The sequence below is a fragment of the Pelobates fuscus genome, chromosome 9 (genome assembly GCF_036172605.1).
Source record: "Pelobates fuscus isolate aPelFus1 chromosome 9, aPelFus1.pri, whole genome shotgun sequence".
NCBI classification, from domain to species: Eukaryota; Metazoa; Chordata; class Amphibia; order Anura; family Pelobatidae; genus Pelobates; species Pelobates fuscus.
Genome location: NC_086325.1, coordinates 165944596 through 165962101, shown reverse-complemented (window position 1 = coordinate 165962101; position 17506 = coordinate 165944596). Strand labels below are relative to the sequence as shown.

Genomic DNA, 17506 nt, shown 5'->3' with positions numbered 1-17506 from the left:
ACAGTGCCAAACAAGTGCTGGTTCAAGAAAACACAGGTGATCCAGTAAAATTAGTGTGTACGCAGAAACAACACGCACACAAACACACACACAAACACAACACAACCTCGAACCTTTGATTTAAAAGTACAGTTCGACCTCTACAAGCAGCTTCACTGGAAACATCTGGTGACATAAATTAGGAAGAGGCCCCCCAATTTCCGTCGGCCAGAATCTTTACACGCATATATTTACTGCACCCCACATCTGTATCATATTGCATGGGCTTAGGGTAGAGGACCCTGAACAGTCAGAATTATCTAACTAAGATACCAGATGCATAAAGGTACACAGAGTGAAAGGATAGGGGGAGGGAGAATTTAAATTCTGTAAATAAAGAGCTCTCCTCCTCTGCCTGATTCTCATTGTGAGTGCACTCCTGCAGAGTAAGGAACAGCCTGGCTCCACTGCCAAGATCTGGATAAAAGGTATGTAGCAATGGTATGCTCCAATACTCAATCATTAGCAAAACCTTTGTAGACTGGAGACCTACTTAACCCATTAATGACCAATGATATAATGTCATGTTAGCAAGGGATCTGCCTGTCATATGGTCAGTAAGGGGTTAAACAATATCATGTGAAGTCCCTCATTGCTGCAGAAGGGGTTCCCCCCCTGAAATGTAAGTGGGTTTCTGTCTGAGTTGTTCTAATGATGGATGGATGGTTATTGATCTCTGCAGCAGGAATCACCATCTATTACTGAACTACAAATCCCATATTGGTTTGCTTGTTTTCAGGCTTGCTGAGCATCATGGGAATTGTAGGTCTATCAATGCTGGAAATTCAGACTGAGCAAAATATGCCATTATTAATCAATGTTAGTAAACAATGTATCAGTGTCTGTTACTGGGTGCTCCCTGCAAGGGTGCCAGAGCTCCTGTGTCCCCAGAGTTACTGCTCACAGAGCTCCCTGCAAGGTTCCCAGAGCTCCTGTGTTCCCAGGGTTACTGCTCACAGAGCTCCCTGCAAGGTTCCCAGAGCTCCTCTGTTCCCAGGGTTACTGCTCACAGAGCTCCCTGCAAGGTTCCCAGAGCTCCTGTGTCCCTATGGTTACTGCTCACAGAGCTCCCTACAAGGTTCCCAGTGCTCCAGTGTCCCCAGGGTTACTGCTCACAGAGCTCCCTGCAAGGTTCCAGTGTCCCTATGGTTACTGCTCACAGAGCTCCCTGCAAGGGTGCCAGAGCTCCAGTGTCCCTATGGTTACTGCTCACAGAGCTCCCTGCAAGGTTCCCAGAACTCCTGTGTCCCCATGGTTACTGCTCACAGAGCTCCCTACAAGGTTCCCAGAGCTCCTGTGTCCCTATGGTTACTGCTCACAGAGCTCCCTACAAGGTTCCCAGTGCTCCCTATGATCCCTGCAAGGGACTCAGTGCTCCCTATGATCCCTGCAAGGGTCTCAGTGCTCCCTATGATCCCTGCAAGGGTCTCAGTGCTCCCTATGATCCCTGCAAGGGTCTCAGTGCTCCCTATGATCCCTGCAAGGGTCTCAGTGCTCCCTATGATCCCTGCAAGGGTCTGAGTGCTCCCTATGATCCCTGCAAGGGTCTGAGTGCTCCCTATGATCACTGCAAGGGTCTCAGTGCCTCCCTATGATCCCTGCAAGGGTCTCAGTGCTCCCTATGATCCCTGCAAGGTTCCCAGTGCTCCCTATGATCACTGCAAGGGTCTCAGTGCCTCCCTATGATCCCTGCAAGGGTCTCAGTGCTCCCTATGATCACTGCAAGGTTCCCAGTGCTCCCTATGATCACTGCAAGGGTCTCAGTGCTCCCTATGATCCCTGCAAGGGTCTCAGTGCTCCCTATGATCCCTGCAAGGGTCTCAGTGCTCCCTATGATCCCTGCAAGGTTCCCAGTGCTCCCTATGATCACTGCAAGGGTCTCAGTGCCTCCCTATGATCCCTGCAAGGGTCTCAGTGCTCCCTATGATCACTGCAAGGTTCCCAGTGCTCCCTATGATCACTGCAAGGTTCCCAGTGCTCCCTATGATCACTGCAAGGGTCTCAGTGCTCCCTATGATCCCTGCAAGGTTCCCAGTGCTCCCTATGATCCCTGCAAGGTTCCCAGTGCTCCCTATGATCCCTGCAAGGGTCTCAGTGCTCCCTATGATCACTGCAAGGGTCTCAGTGCTCCCTATGATCACTGCAAGGGTCTCAGTGCTCCCTATGATCACTGCAAGGGTCTCAGTGCTCCCTATGATAACTGCAAGGGTCTCAGTGCTCCCTATGATAACTGCAAGGGTCTCAGTGCTCCCTATGATCCCTGCAAGGGTCTCAGTGCTCCCTATGATCCCTGCAAGGGTCTCAGTGCTCCCTATGATCACTGCAAGGTTCCCAGTGCTCCCTATGATCACTGCAAGGGTCTCAGTGCTCCCTATGATCCCTGCAAGGTTCCCAGTGCTCCCTATGATCCCTGCAAGGTTCCCAGTGCTCCCTATGATCCCTGCAAGGTTCCCAGTGCTCCCTATGATAACTGCAAGGGTCTCAGTGCTCCCTATGATAACTGCAAGGGTCTCAGTGCTCCCTATGATCACTGCAAGGGTCTCAGTGCTCCCTATGATCCCTGCAAGGTTCCCAGTGCTCCCTATGATCCCTGCAAGGTTCCCAGTGCTCCCTATGATAACTGCAAGGGTCTCAGTGCTCCCTATGATAACTGCAAGGGTCTCAGTGCTCCCTATGATCACTGCAAGGGTCTCAGTGCTCCCTATGATCCCTGCAAGGTTCCCAGTGCTCCCTATGATAACTGCAAGGTTCCCAGTGCTCCCTATGATCCCTGCAAGGGTCTCAGTGCTCCCTATGATCACTGCAAGGGTCTCAGTGCTCCCTATGATAACTGCAAGGGTCTCAGTGCTCCCTATGATCACTGCAAGGGTCTCAGTGCTCCCTATGATCCCTGCAAGGTTCCCAGTGCTCCCTATGATAACTGCAAGGTTCCCAGTGCTCCCTATGATCCCTGCAAGGTTCCCAGTGCTCCCTATGATCACTGCAAGGGTCTCAGTGCCTCCCTATGATCCCTGCAAGGGTCTCAGTGCTCCCTATGATCACTGCAAGGTTCCCAGTGCTCCCTATGATCATTGCAAGGGTCTCAGTGCTCCCTATGATCCCTGCAAGGGTCTCAGTGCTCCCTATGATCCCTGCAAGGGTCTCAGTGCTCCCTATGATCCCTGCAAGGTTCCCAGTGCTCCCTATGATCACTGCAAGGGTCTCAGTGCCTCCCTATGATCCCTGCAAGGGTCTCAGTGCTCCCTATGATCACTGCAAGGTTCCCAGTGCTCCCTATGATCACTGCAAGGGTCTCAGTGCTCCCTATGATCCCTGCAAGGTTCCCAGTGCTCCCTATGATCCCTGCAAGGTTCCCAGTGCTCCCTATGATCCCTGCAAGGGTCTCAGTGCTCCCTATGATCACTGCAAGGGTCTCAGTGCTCCCTATGATCACTGCAAGGGTCTCAGTGCTCCCTATGATCACTGCAAGGGTCTCAGTGCTCCCTATGATAACTGCAAGGGTCTCAGTGCTCCCTATGATAACTGCAAGGGTCTCAGTGCTCCCTATGATCCCTGCAAGGGTCTCAGTGCTCCCTATGATCCCTGCAAGGGTCTCAGTGCTCCCTATGATCCCTGCAAGGTTCCCAGTGCTCCCTATGATCCCTGCAAGGTTCCCAGTGCTCCCTATGATCACTGCAAGGGTCTCAGTGCTCCCTATGATCCCTGCAAGGTTCCCAGTGCTCCCTATGATCCCTGCAAGGTTCCCAGTGCTCCCTATGATCCCTGCAAGGTTCCCAGTGCTCCCTATGATCCCTGCAAGGGTCTCAGTGCTCCCTATGATCACTGCAAGGGTCTCAGTGCTCCCTATGATCCCTGCAAGGGTCTCATTGTCCCCAGTATCCCCAGGGTTACCTCATAACATCTTTACTAGGGGCTTATTCACTTGTTACATACACACATCACTAAACTGCAAATTGTGGTAAACTGAAAAGTCAGTCCAAAATAGCAGATTTGGAAAAACTATTTCATATAACTTAAATTAATAATATATCATCACCGCCTGGCTATAGTAGTCAGACTTTTGCACTTCATGTTTAATTTACTATGATTCAGATCAGATCCTTAAAGACCCCCAGAGCGGCTGATTTCAGCTTACATTTGGGGAGTGGGTTGTGAACTTATCGCAATTCACTGTTTAGTGGACAAACCCCCCAAGTGACGGAGGGATTCTCTTACTGTATTCAGTAATTAAACGGTGTCTTCTTGGAATTTGATTCTTTTTTGTCAAATCTTGTTCTGGAGGAAGTTCTGAAAGTCTATTTATACCATTACTGTGCGTTTACATTTTCACGGTTTTCTGATAAAGAAAATGTAAAGTTTTCTCACGTTACCTTCTCGCCATCCTTCGTACGTGGGTTACAAGAATTCTGGGGTGTTTGTGTCGATTTTCAGTCAGTCACCTGGGGACATGACAGAGTCCGAATCATTCACTAAACAGCGAGTTTTGGTAAAATTACACATTTACAAATTTAGCCTAAAAAACAGCAGAGACAAAAATAATCTTTCAACGTCTTCGATTGAATTCCTTTGGATAAACGATCCAAACTCTTTATCTTCTACAGTCACCATTAAACTCTACGGGAATTTTAGTACATAAACCGTTTGAAAAGTTTTCCCAACAGGTTTGATTCATTTGGAAAAGACTATAAAATCGTTAAAGGCGTTAGTTTGATGTTGACTGCAGGTCACGGTTTAGTGAAAAATTAGGTTTATAATTAACTTGTGACAAAAATAAAATACTCTTTCTATATTTTCTTTATTTGTGCCATGCTGGCGATCTTGTACAAATATTGATTGTTATTTTATAAACATGGCGGAGTTATATATAATATTATATTATAATATTATATTAAAATATGTATGTGCAACAGTTTGATATAGTTTTTAGTGATACTTTAGAAAATGATTTATAGACAGGAATAACTCCAATACGGCTGGTTATAGGTTTAGTAATCAGCCATATGAATAAAATGTTTATCTATAAAGTACCTCGATGTAGCAAATGCCTTTAACAATTATTTTGTCGGATGCTCTACTGCCCTGATTGCCAAGCTAATAAATGACACGCATCCTGAAACTACAAATGTGGATCAGGTCCCACTAAATTTGCAAAGTCCCAATATAGACAAATTCATTTTTAGACCTGTACCTGTTAGTGTCATTAAGAAACACGTTAAAGGACCACTCTAGGCACCCAGACCACTTCAGCTTAATGAAGTGGTCTGGGTGCCAGGTCCAGCTAGGGTTAACTAATTGTTTTATAAACATAGCAGTTTCAGAGAAACTGCTATGTTTATCAATTAGTTAAGCCTTCCCCTATTTCCTCTAGTGGCTGTCTCACTGACAGCCGCTAGAGGCGCTTGCGTGATTCTCACTGTGAAAATCACAGTGAGAGCACGCAAGCGTCCATAGGAAAGCATTATGAATGCTTTCCTATGTGACCGGCTGAATGCGCGCGCAGCTCTTGCCGCGCGTGCGCATTCAGCCGACGGGGAGGAACGGAGGCGGAGAGGAGGAGGAGAGCTCCCCGCCCAGCGCTGGAAAAAGGTAAGTTTTTACCCCTTTCCCCTTTCCAGAGCCGGGCGGGAGGGGGTCCCTGAGGGTGGGGGCACCCTCAGGGCACTCTAGTGCCAGGAAAACGAGTATGCTTTCCTGGCACTAGAGTGGTCCTTTAATGAAGTGGTCTGGGTGCTTGGTCCATCTAGGGTTAACCCTTTTTTCTATAAACATAGCAGTTTCAGAGAAACTGCTATGTTTATAGTCGGGTTAATCCAGCCTCTAGTGGCTGTCTCACTGACAGCCGCTAGAGTCGCTTGCATGCTTCTCACTGTGAAAATCACAGTGAGAAGACGCCAGCATCCATAGGAAAGCATTGTAAACGCTTTCCTATGAGACTGGCTGAATGCGCGCGCCACTGTTGCCACGCATGCGCAATCAGCCAAAGAGGAGGAGATAAGGAGGAGAGGGAGAGCTCCCCGCCCGGCGCTGGAGAAAGAGGTAAGTTTAACCCCTTCCTCTCCATTCAGGGAGGAGGACCCTGAGGGTGGGGGCACCCTAAGGGCACTATAGTGCTGTTATGGTACTTTTTGAAAGTAAACCAAAATGTTCAAAGTCTATCTGTTCCTGTCCAAATCAATAAATTAAATTGCGTATATACGCTGAAGTAATTAAGTCTGACACACGAGGTTCAGGTTAAAATAACTTCGAGAAAGTTTATTGGCAAGTGAAGAAAAAGCGGGCGCGCAGGCCCTTTTAAGAGGCATTTTGCGTCATCATTGATTATTAGAATATCAGCAAATAAACATCATCAATTGGATTAATTGTTAAGTGACGGGGTTAGTGTCTTACCTATTGGTTCGTAAAATAAAGAGGTTAGTCCCGTGCCCACCCATCAGAGGTGGGATTATTCTGGACACGGGTGGGGGACAAGGGGGTCCTAAGCGTCATTTTACACGGTCAATGATATCAGGCTTCATGTCCAGGTGCAAGGTCTCTTATGAATAGAACATTTCATTACTACTGTGTTCTGTGGCCTTCAAACTGTACTATCTTACAAGCTCTAAGGAGTAGCCAGCAAGTCTTAAGGAGTAGCCAGCACCTCCTGGTACTTGTCCTTGAAGGAAACACAGTCTTTGTCTACTGTATTAATTGGGTTGAGAAGTTCAGTCACGTAATGTAGTTTTAAAATGAACAAGTCAGGTTAGTCAGGTTAGAAGTCAGGTTAGGAGGACAAAATGGAGGACGAAGTCACAGTATAAAGTTAAAATGGAGTTAGTACAATAATTCAATACAAGTACAATAAAGATTTTTAATAATTCCACATCAGTCCCCCCTATGAAATGTTAGATTCTAAGAGATAAACTTTATTATGTTAGTATCAGAAGACGTGTTAACCCAAAGGCACAGAAACCCCGTGGCCGCTAGCTAGGTGTTAATGCAAAGTGCAAGGCTGTCCCTAGATCTGACCCTAATAGGCTAACCATCCGTCAGTATGGCTCTCGAACGCTTCACACCCAAGGGTATCCCATGGCAGCTAACCCACCACTTCTCCACATGGGGCCTTTACCATTCACTGACAGATGCTGTCCCTGAGCTAGTCCCTTCCTAGAATTCCTGCACTTTATCAACAAAGGGGATAATTTGCAGCGGCAGACAGGGTGAGTTGATGTCTTGGAATTCTTGGTCATCAACTTCGAGATGGGTCAAAGTGGGTGTTGCTTGGTCAACAGTCTTCATGAGGGATTTTCTCAGACATGGGAGGACACAACAAAAGAGAAGAGCAAAGATAAAAAGAAAAATCAGTATAGCCATACCAATCTGCATTAAAGCCTTTTGCCATCCTGTCATCCAACCAAACCATCTGTCCCAGGGATCCTTTATCCCAGAATTCCTTTTTAACTCTTCAGACAGGTCATTTAATTTTTCTATAGCTAGTGTGACTTTACCATTAGGGCCTGTGTTTTCTGGGATGTAGGTACAACATGTCATAGTGTCGGGCAAAATCTTACAAACCCCTCCTTTTTCGGCTAAGATCATATCTAGGGCCATTCTATTCTGGAAAGTCATTTGGGATGTGGCCTGCAACTGTTCGGCCAACCCCTGGAGGGCGTCTCTGGTGTAATTGACAAAACGCTGTTGATTATAATAAATGTAATTTATCCAATTTAGATTCTTGTTTGCGGTAACTATGGTAAAAATTGATTCAAATCCTGCAGCAACTTCATCCCTAGCTTTAAACTCATTGGGCACCCCCCTGGGCACTCCAATGGCATCAATGTATACATGAGGGTCAAAACTTCCTTTCACTGGGGCGTCACGTTTAACCTTAGTGTGGCTGAACTCATGGGTGTTGAGGTGTGTGTCAGAAATAATATGTATAGGCATAATGGCCTTAGTCAACGTACACTCTCCCCACCATTCTGTGTCCATTCTGGATCTTAGCTGTAAATCCCCACACAACCAATAAATGTCTCCTAGTGACCTAGTGTGATGTTGCAGCAAGCGTACAGGGACAGTTCTGTATGTAGCACAATAGCCTTTGGAAAAGTTACCTACAAATTTACCAATACCATCGTACATGGCATAGCAAGTGTAATTACCTTTATATACGGTAATACCATCAGGGGGTTTGACATCTTTGGCTAGAAGAGGATACTCCTTTGTCCATGCAATACATATGGACCTGTTAAAATTATAGTGATAGGCAAAAAGGCTTAAAACACATTCTTCTATATCTACGGGTAGGATTAAAGGTACGGTACCCAGGTGAGGCCGGGCACCTCCACACACATAACATGCGGTTCTATTATGCTTATTAGCATTATATTTCATCCATTCTAACCATAAGTTTACATCATTAAAACCTGTTTCAGCGGCCATGGTATCTTCAAAAGTGGGGTTAGCAATGGCCATCATGTCTTGAAAGGTCTGGATATGAGGTTTTAATGGGTTAGGGACCATATGGGTGGCCCCTTGCCACTCAGAAGAGTTGCACATATCTTTTAGGTAGAAATGCCCTAACTTTTTATAGGAACCCTTTTTCCAATACATTCCCATCACATATTGGTCTGCATCTGTTGGGCTTGGATGCTCAATATTAAGAATTAATTTCATTGGTGTACTCCCTCCAGGCTTTCTCAAAGTCATTCTCTGGAGAAGCGATCTACCATGATCATCTACTTTAGCTACGGCACTTTTTGGTTTGTAACCCCAGGCAGGCCCGGCATTCCATCCCGCCGCCCCCCAATGGTCACAATTGTGCCCCCATTGTTTGTCAACTACACAAACATATGGGTCTTTCGAATGAGGGATATCTCTATAGATGCTCTGGATTTGTGGTGTGGGAAATGGGCATTCTACAATATCACAGTAGTCAAAGGTATAAGTAGCCACCTGGGTGCATGATGAATTATACCAGAAGGTGTACCCACTAATGTCTTTGGTAATGGCTACTTGCTGGGCCTTCATAAGGCTAATTAAGGAGAAGATGTACCAGAGATACATGTTTGTGCGATATTCGCTTCCTCTGGGGCAGGAGATTTCTTGCAGTGGGAAGCGTGGATCCAATTTGGCCTACCGGCCAATTTGACGGAGGTTGCGGTAATCAGGAGAACTTGGAATGGACCGTCAAATCTCGGTTCTAGGGTATTTTTCCGCACAAACTTCTTAACCAGGACCCAATCTCCGGGGAGTAGGTTATGGGAACCTGTATCCAATTCGGGATCTGGAATTGAAGAGAAAACTTGGGCATGTATTTTGTTTAGGACATTTGCAAGTTCAGTTACATAGTCTACTAAAACATCTGATTGGAGTTGCAACTGCTGCGGATAATAACAACCTAGTCTGGGTGCTGTCCCAAATAGAACCTCATATGGGGACAGTGAATGCTTCCCTCTAGGTGTGTGCCTAACACTGAATAGAGCTATTGGTAGGCTTTCTGGCCAGGGCATCTTTGTTTCTTGTGACATTTTTAACATTCTGGTTTTTAGAGTGCCATTCATGCGCTCCACTTTACCACTACTTTGTGGGTGGTAAGGGGTATGGAAGGCTAGAGTCACCCCTAGAGCAGTCCAAATTTCTTTAGTCACAGTTGCTGTAAAGGCTGGGCCTTGATCACTCTCAATAACTTCTGGGAGTCCGAATCTACATACAATATCTGTAAGTAGGCGCTTTGCGGTTGTTTTTGCAGTGATATTGGCCACTGGGTATGCCTCTGGCCATCCTGAGAACATGTCCACTATGACTAGTGCATATTCATGGGGCCCACTCTTGGGCATTTGGATGTGGTCAATTTGAATTCGTTGGAAGGGGTACATGGGCTTTGCCAGGTGTTTCGCAGGCACCTTAATTGGTCTTCCTGGATTGCATTTTGCACAAATGACACAGGCCTTGCAGAAGCTATTGATCAATGTTGTGATTCCGGGTGCTTCATAATACTTCTGTATGAGGGCGGCCATCAATTCTTTTGACAGGTGTGCAGGCCCATGTGCCCATTGGACAACTGCTGGATACAAATTTCTGGGAAGACAAAATTTGAAGTTGTTGTAATATATTCCGTCCTTTTGGACAGCTCCTTTCTTTTTCCATTTCTGGATTTCCTCAGGAGTGACTGCAGCTTGCTGTTCTTGTAAAATTCGCAAATCAGTAGGAAGAGTTTGCAGGGCAAAAATAGGGACTTCTTCTTCTTCTTCTTCTTCTTGTCCGGACACTTCTTCATCCACTTCCTGCAGATCCCTGGCCGCTAACTTAGCAGCTTGATCAGCCAAATGGTTGCCCTTTGCTTCATCTGTATCCAATTTCCCATGGGCCTTAACTTTCAAAACGGCCACTTCTTTGGGGAGTAGGAGGGCATCCATTAGCTCCTTGATTGCAGTGCTGTGTTTGACTGGTGTACCGGCGGTGGTAAGAAATCCTCTAGTCTTCCAAATTAGGCCGAAGTCATGTGCCACACCCAGGGCATATCTTGAATCTGTATAGATGTTGGCACGTTTTCCTTCGGAAATTTTGCATGCTGAAGTCAGAGCCTGTAATTCAGCTTCTTGCGCAGACATTGCTGGCGGTAAGGATGATGATTTAATGACTTCATCTGTTGTGGTTACGGCATATCCTGTGTGATATGTTCCACCTTCATCGGCATATCTCGATCCGTCCACAAACAGGGTAAAATCCGGATCTGGTAATGGGTTCTCATGCACAGTTGGTAAGTGCACTGTTTCCATTTTCATCTGTTCAAAACAGTCATGAGGTGTTTCTGGGTCATAATCATTCTTTATGACCAGATCTTGGAATTCCTTTTCCAGGAAATGGCGTGGCCATGCTTCTAGAAGGTCAGTTGTTGGGTATTTGACAATACCATTTTCCTGTAGCTGTTCTTCGTTCATGGTGGCCCATAGTTTTGCCATGGGCCCAAGATCATTCCATGACCTTGTCTTCAACTTGGTAACAGGAATATGTGGGATAGCAGTATCCCAATGACGGTAAAGGTAGTTAAGTTGTTGAGGTAGCTGGATCAAGACCATACTATTGCCGTCAGAGTCACAATAGAAGTCTTGTGCAGTAAGCTTTACATCGGTCCGGTGGTAAAGCTCATCTTCATAGCAAGGTTCAGGAGTAATGTTCGGTTTGTACCACATGGTACAGAAGGCGTGATCTGGGCCCTCACAGAGAGGTTTTTCGCCTTCATAAAATGTCAAATGTGGATGCATGACTTTCTTGATACATCCACAGAGCAGGTGAATGTAGGTTTCATCCGTGATAAATCCATAATAGATACCCCCCTCAGGGAGTGGAAGAAGAGTGGACGGATTAAGCACTTGACATCTTTGTATGGAAATGTTGTCAGGCAAAAGAAGATGACACTGTAAGCGCAGATGTCTGGCTGGAGACACGTGCTTGAGCTGGACTTGGTTGATGATGGCAGAAATGTCATGAGGGGCCAAAACAACCAGAGGGTGGCCTAGGACCAGGTCTGAGGTTCTTTCTATGAGTTCTCTCGCAGCAAAAACAGCCCTGAGACAGGAAGGAGTCCCTCTGGCCACAATGTCCAGTTGACATGAGAAATATCCAATAGGCCTCTGGCGGCCTCTTGAGTCATTAGTTTGGGTGAGGACTCCTGTAGCATGGCCTTGTCTTTCAGAGACGAATAATTTGAAAGGTTTGGAGTAGTCAGGTAGGCCCAAGGCAGGAGCTGAAGCAATGGCACGTTTTAAAGCATCGAAATTGTCCAGGGCGTCATTGGTCAGACAAAACGGGTCAGACTTAAGAGCGTCATAGAGAGGTTGCATAAGCAGAGAGGCTTCTGGGATCCATGCTCTGCAGTAGGAAATGAGGCCTAGGAAGGCATGAAGAGACTTTGAAGTCCTTGGAGGCGGAATGTCCAGAACAGCTCTTACCCGGTCCCGAGTAAGATGTCTGGTACCTTGAGATAGGCAATGTCCAAGGAAGATCACTGAAGATTGACAGAATTGTAGCTTGATGAGTGAAGCTTTGCATCCCTGTTCTGCCAAATAGGAAAGAAGACTGATTGAACACCTTTCAGTAGTGGGAATATCATCTCCACACAGCAGTAGATCATCCACATACTGAAGCAGGACAACTTCTGGGTGCTCAGCTTGCCATGGGTCAAGGATGGTGCCCATGGCCTTTGCAAATTGACTTGGAGAATTTTGTGCCCCTTGGGGCATGACAGTCCAGGTATACTGCTGCATCTCATGAGTGAAAGCAAACAGGTATTGACAGGATGGGTCCAGTGGGACACTGAAAAAGGCATTAGCCAGGTCAATAACTGTGAAGAATTTTGCAGATGGTGGGACTCCAGAGAGCAGAGTGTGAGGATTTGGTACAAGAGGGGTGTCCAGGACGGTAGCTTCATTAACGGCACGGAGATCCTGGACCATCCTGTATTTTTCCGGCTCACCCTTTGGAGTTTTCTTTTTCACAGGGAATAACGGGGTGTTGCATTCAGATTTACATTTGACAAGGGCACCCTTCTCCAAGAGTGCCTTGATGTGGACAGAAATTGCAGCAGACTGTGCTGGTTTTAATGGATATTGTGGTTTCCTTGGTAACTTAGCTCCTGAAATAAGCTTTACCACCACAGGGGGAACATTTAGGTGACCTATGTCCTCTGGGCCTGAGGACCATAACTTAGCGGGCACCTGTGTTTTTAATTCCTCTGGGAAATTGGACCTTAATTCTGCTGCCTCCTCACGGGGCTTTTCTAAATGCAGCATCAGAGGCAAAGAGCATAGGGCTGAAGTGTCTGATACAGACAGAGGTGTAAACATTTCTACCTGCCCATCCGGGGTAAAGGTGATGGATGCTTGCAGGCGTGAGAGAACATCAGCACCTAACAGGTTAATGGGGCATGTGGAGGATACTACAAAGCGAGCAAGCAGGCTAGAGCCAACTCGTAGTGGAGTTGTTAAAGGGCTACGTCTTGGCTGGCCATCCACTCCAACACAAGAGACATCAATACTGGACAGGAAGGATGGGTCTGGCAGGTCTTGTTCTCGTAGAACACTACGGGCTGCACCTGTGTCAACTAGAAATGTAGTAGGATGGTCTTCAATGGGCAAAGTCACTGTGGCAAGTGGCCCTCCCTTATCCCCTATAGACGCTGCCATTATAGGGGTTACAGACACAGGCTTGCCAGTTTCCTAATCATCTGGTTCTTCAATAATTGGAATCTTTTTCTCGGTCTTGGGGCCTGGGGCAGGCTTAGAGAACTTTCTGGGTGCCCCGGGTTCCTTTTTAGGTTCCGGACAATCACTTCTGTAGTGTCCCTGAGCCCCACAATTAAAACAAGTTACATCCTCTAACCTGGCACCCTTGGTGCCAGAGGTGATGGGGGTAGCGCGGGCCACCATGAGTGGAGCTGGATTGGGTCTTCTTGGGGTCTGAACAGATTCCAGACCTCTAGCAACTAAAAGCAGGGTATCCAAGGGAACAACCTTGTATTCAGGACGTGCAGCAATGATTCCTTTGCGTATAGAGTCTTTAACACCTTGGACAAACGCACCTGACAGCATTTGTGAATGAATCTTATCTGTAAGATCAAACCCCAAATCTGTGAACATTTGATACAGTCTTGCATGAAACCTTTCCACTGATTCTCCTTTATCTTGAATAACATCAGTAAGGCCAGCAGCCTGATCCGCAAGTTTGTCCTTAGCCCATTCTCTTAATTGGGTGCAAAAAGTTACTCCAGAGGGGTAATCAACATCACTGCTGAGCAGATCTGTACTGAGGTGTCGGGCCATGCTTGGCCAATACGCATCCCCTGCTTTTATAGCACAAATGCTCAGTAGATCACGCCATGCTGCGGAATAAGTCTTTTGAATTTGAACTATCCCTCGGTAGAAGGGCATAGGCTGTTTTTCTGGGTCAGGGAGTGATTTCATTAGAGCACTAGCTTGAGTGGGGTTAAAAGCAACATATTTAGGAGGGGCCTGTTCTCCCCGACCCTTGTGGCCAAAGGGGTCATCGATAGAACGATGAGTTGGGGCTCCCGCGGCAAGTTCCGATGAGACGTGGGACACCCTGTCCATCTCGTCATCATCGAATTCTATGATATTGGCTCTTTTGCGTGGTGCAGGGCCTGAATGAGGTGAAAGGATCGGTGGTTGGGAACGAGCCCCAGATGCAGGGGTGGCTAGCGAGTCATAACCTGGGGATAGGTAGTCACCGGGAATTACCGGCATCAGGGCCGAACTGGGGGCCGCCATATTGGTGGCCGGAGAAGGTACTACATTAATGTTAAGGGAAGAAGTGGCGGCCATGTTGGAAGAGGGCACATCCGGGGCAGACTGTGCCGGACTGGGCATGACCGGAACCTGGGGCGTGGCTTGGGGAGTGGGGAGTGGATATCCGGGATAGGGCAGGGCCATGGGATATGGGAAGGGGTAGGGCCAGGCTGGGGAGGGGAAGGAGGTGGGGTATTGAGCTGGGGTGGAGATGGGAGGGAACGGAGAGGGATTGGTAGGGGTGGGTGTAGAGGGAGGAGCCGGGGCAAGGGCGGAGGAGGTGGTTAGTTGGGTGGAAGAAGAGAGGAGGGGGTCATGAACAGAGAGAGAGTGTAGGGCAGGAATGGCAGATGAAATGTTAGGGGAAGGTATAGCAGGTAGCGTAGGGATGGATGAGGATGATGGGAATGTTAAAGATGGGGCAGGGGAAAAGAAAGATCCATCAGAATTCAAGACCGGGCAGACAGGGGAGGTGATGGGATGGGTATTGGGAGTGGGGAACATAGTCAGCTGGCTATCACTAGTTGCTGACTGAACCTTGGGGATAGACATTCCCTGGGCGCCGGTTTTGGGCGCTGGCTGAGGATAGACCCCAGCAACACAATTATTATGATACACAAACAATTTCACACCTTTGTGATTTATCTCTTCCTCAACCCAACCTTCTAGCTGAATAGCCTTCGCTACTCTATACCATGCTTCAGCAGTCTTTAATAAACCATTATCTGTAAGTTTGCCTTTCTTTTCTGTCAGTAACTTACGCCAACTTTCTGGTTGCAATCTTCCACATGTCGGTACAGCAATTCTACATACTTTTGCAATCTTTTCAACACCTTTAACCATTTCCTCACCCTCTCTGTCTTCGACTAAATCACATGCTAACCAGCCCTTACTGGGCTTGCTTAAATCCTGTCCCATAATCCCTTTACCCCTATACCAGCGTCCTAGATATAGGGAGAGAGAAGGAAAACTGAACAAGAACGTCTACAATGCTCGACTGCCACCCGAGAATCGTGGGACTTTCTCAGGTGCGTCTTCCCAAAACGTAGACTAGTCACTGAATCCGCCTACCCGGGGTGGTAGACACGGATTGGAGCGAGGTGAGAAGTGTGTGACCAATCACTTCTCTTTCAAGAGAAATGGGAGTGGATAGTATAATAATATAGGAAGTTTAGAAAAGATGAAAGGCAAGGAAAAATCCTTAGAGACAGACACAGGAGTTCATGAGACTCCTAATAAAACAGACAAGACAACAATACAATTGAAATACAGTGCATGCATTACAGTTCAAATAAAATCAACAATAATCCCTTTCCTTCTACATGTGCTTACTCCAAAGTCACCTTTCTCAACCTCGTAGTGTCCCCGCTCGGAGAACGACTTTCATAAGTCTCACTACCAGCGGCCAAGGATAACAGCTAACACCGGTCCGAAATCCTTTCCAGCCTCCCTCTACTCTGCAGTCCACAAGAATGTGGCCACGTCTATCCTCACTCCCGTAGTGCCCCTATAAATCCCACTTTATAAGTCTCACTACTACGTGATGCGAAAAACAAGCAATACCTGCCTGAATTCCCCCAGGAAACAAAGTCCCCTGCCACAAGGCTAAGTCTCCTACCACAATTAAATAATCAGTGGGCCCTCAGCTCAACTAGAGCCGAAGGGTCCGGGTCAGGACGTCCCCAACTCAACTAGAGCTGGATGGTCCGGGTCAGGACGTCCCCAACTCAACCAGAGCTGGATAGTCCGAACGCGCACAGTGAAGCTAGCTAGGCTATCAAAGTGACACAAAACGGGATCACAGGGAAACTGTGATTCTACACAGATCCCACAGTTCCACAAACTTCTTTTTCCTTACAGCCACAGCCACGAGGCTCCTAAAAGAAGTAAACAGGCAAAGAAGACCCCCCAGGAACACATCCACGGGTCAACCCCTCTTTTTCCTTACAACCACAGCACCGTGGTTCCTAAAAGAGGTAAAACAGGCAACAGAAGACCCCCCAGGAACACATCCACGGGTCAACCCCCCTTTATCCCAAAAGGGGTAAAATACAAACAGACAGACACACTGAAGACCCAGGCAAGTCCCCTCAGGTCCACCCCCCTTTATCCCAAAAAGGGGAAAACAAGCAAGACAGAACCCCAGGCAAATCCCCTGCAGGTCCACCCCCCCTTTATCTCAAAATGGGGAAACAGGCATACAATTCAAACACACCCAGGCAACAGATAGACTAAAATGCAGGTAAACAAATGAGTAACGAGACACCGGGCAAGATATTACCTGTCTTTGATGTCCTCCCGGAAAGCAGTCACAGACACGTGGACGGGTCAATCAAAGGGGCCGGAACATACCGGTGGCTCTGCAGAAGTCTCTACCGTGTACTTGGAGGTGATCAGTCTCCCTTCCTTCCCCCTGGATTCCTCCGTCCACCCTTGTCTTCCTTAGGACGGCTCGCCGGCCGGACATAGCCCGATGCCCCACGTTGGGCGCCAAGTTGTTATGGTACTTTTTGAAAGTAAACCAAAATGTTCAAAGTCTATCTGTTCCTGTCCAAATCAATAAATTAAATTGCGTATATACGCTGAAGTAATTAAGTCTGACACACGAGGTTCAGGTTAAAATAACTTCGAGAAAGTTTATTGGCAAGTGAAGAAAAAGCGGGCGCGCAGGCCCTTTTAAGAGGCATTTTGCGTCATCATTGATTATTAGAATATCAGCAAATAAACATCATCAATTGGATTAATTGTTAAGTGACGGGGTTAGTGTCTTACCTATTGGTTCGTAAAATAAAGAGGTTAGTCCCGTGCCCACCCATCAGAGGTGGGATTATTCTGGACACGGGTGGGGGACAAGGGGGTCCTAAGCGTCATTTTACACGGTCAATGATATCAGGCTTTATGTCCAGGTGCAAGGTCTCTTATGAATAGAACATTTCATTACTACTGTGTTCTGTGGCCTTCAAACTGTACTATCTTACAAGCTCTAAGGAGTAGCCAGCAAGTCTTAAGGAGTAGCCAGCACCTCCTGGTACTTGTCCTTGAAGGAAACACAGTCTTTGTCTACTGTATTAATTGGGTTGAGAAGTTCAGTCACGTAATGTAGTTTTAAAATGAACAAGTTAAGTCATGAGGACAAAATGGAGGATTGAAGAAGTCAGGTTAGGAGGACAAAATGGAGGACGAAG

At 47.0% G+C, this 17506-nt stretch overlaps 1 protein-coding gene across 1 annotated transcript in view; it reads left to right on the top strand.

Moving 5' to 3' along the window:
- The first annotated feature begins 415 nt into the window (after nucleotides 1-415).
- Nucleotides 416-17506, top strand: part of LOC134572657 (ectonucleoside triphosphate diphosphohydrolase 8-like) — a 32272-nt gene continuing 15181 nt past the window's right edge. Inside the window, exon 1 of the mRNA XM_063431752.1 lies at nucleotides 416-467. The gene's annotated coding sequence lies outside the window, so the exon portion shown is untranslated. The remainder of the gene's footprint in view (nucleotides 468-17506) is intronic.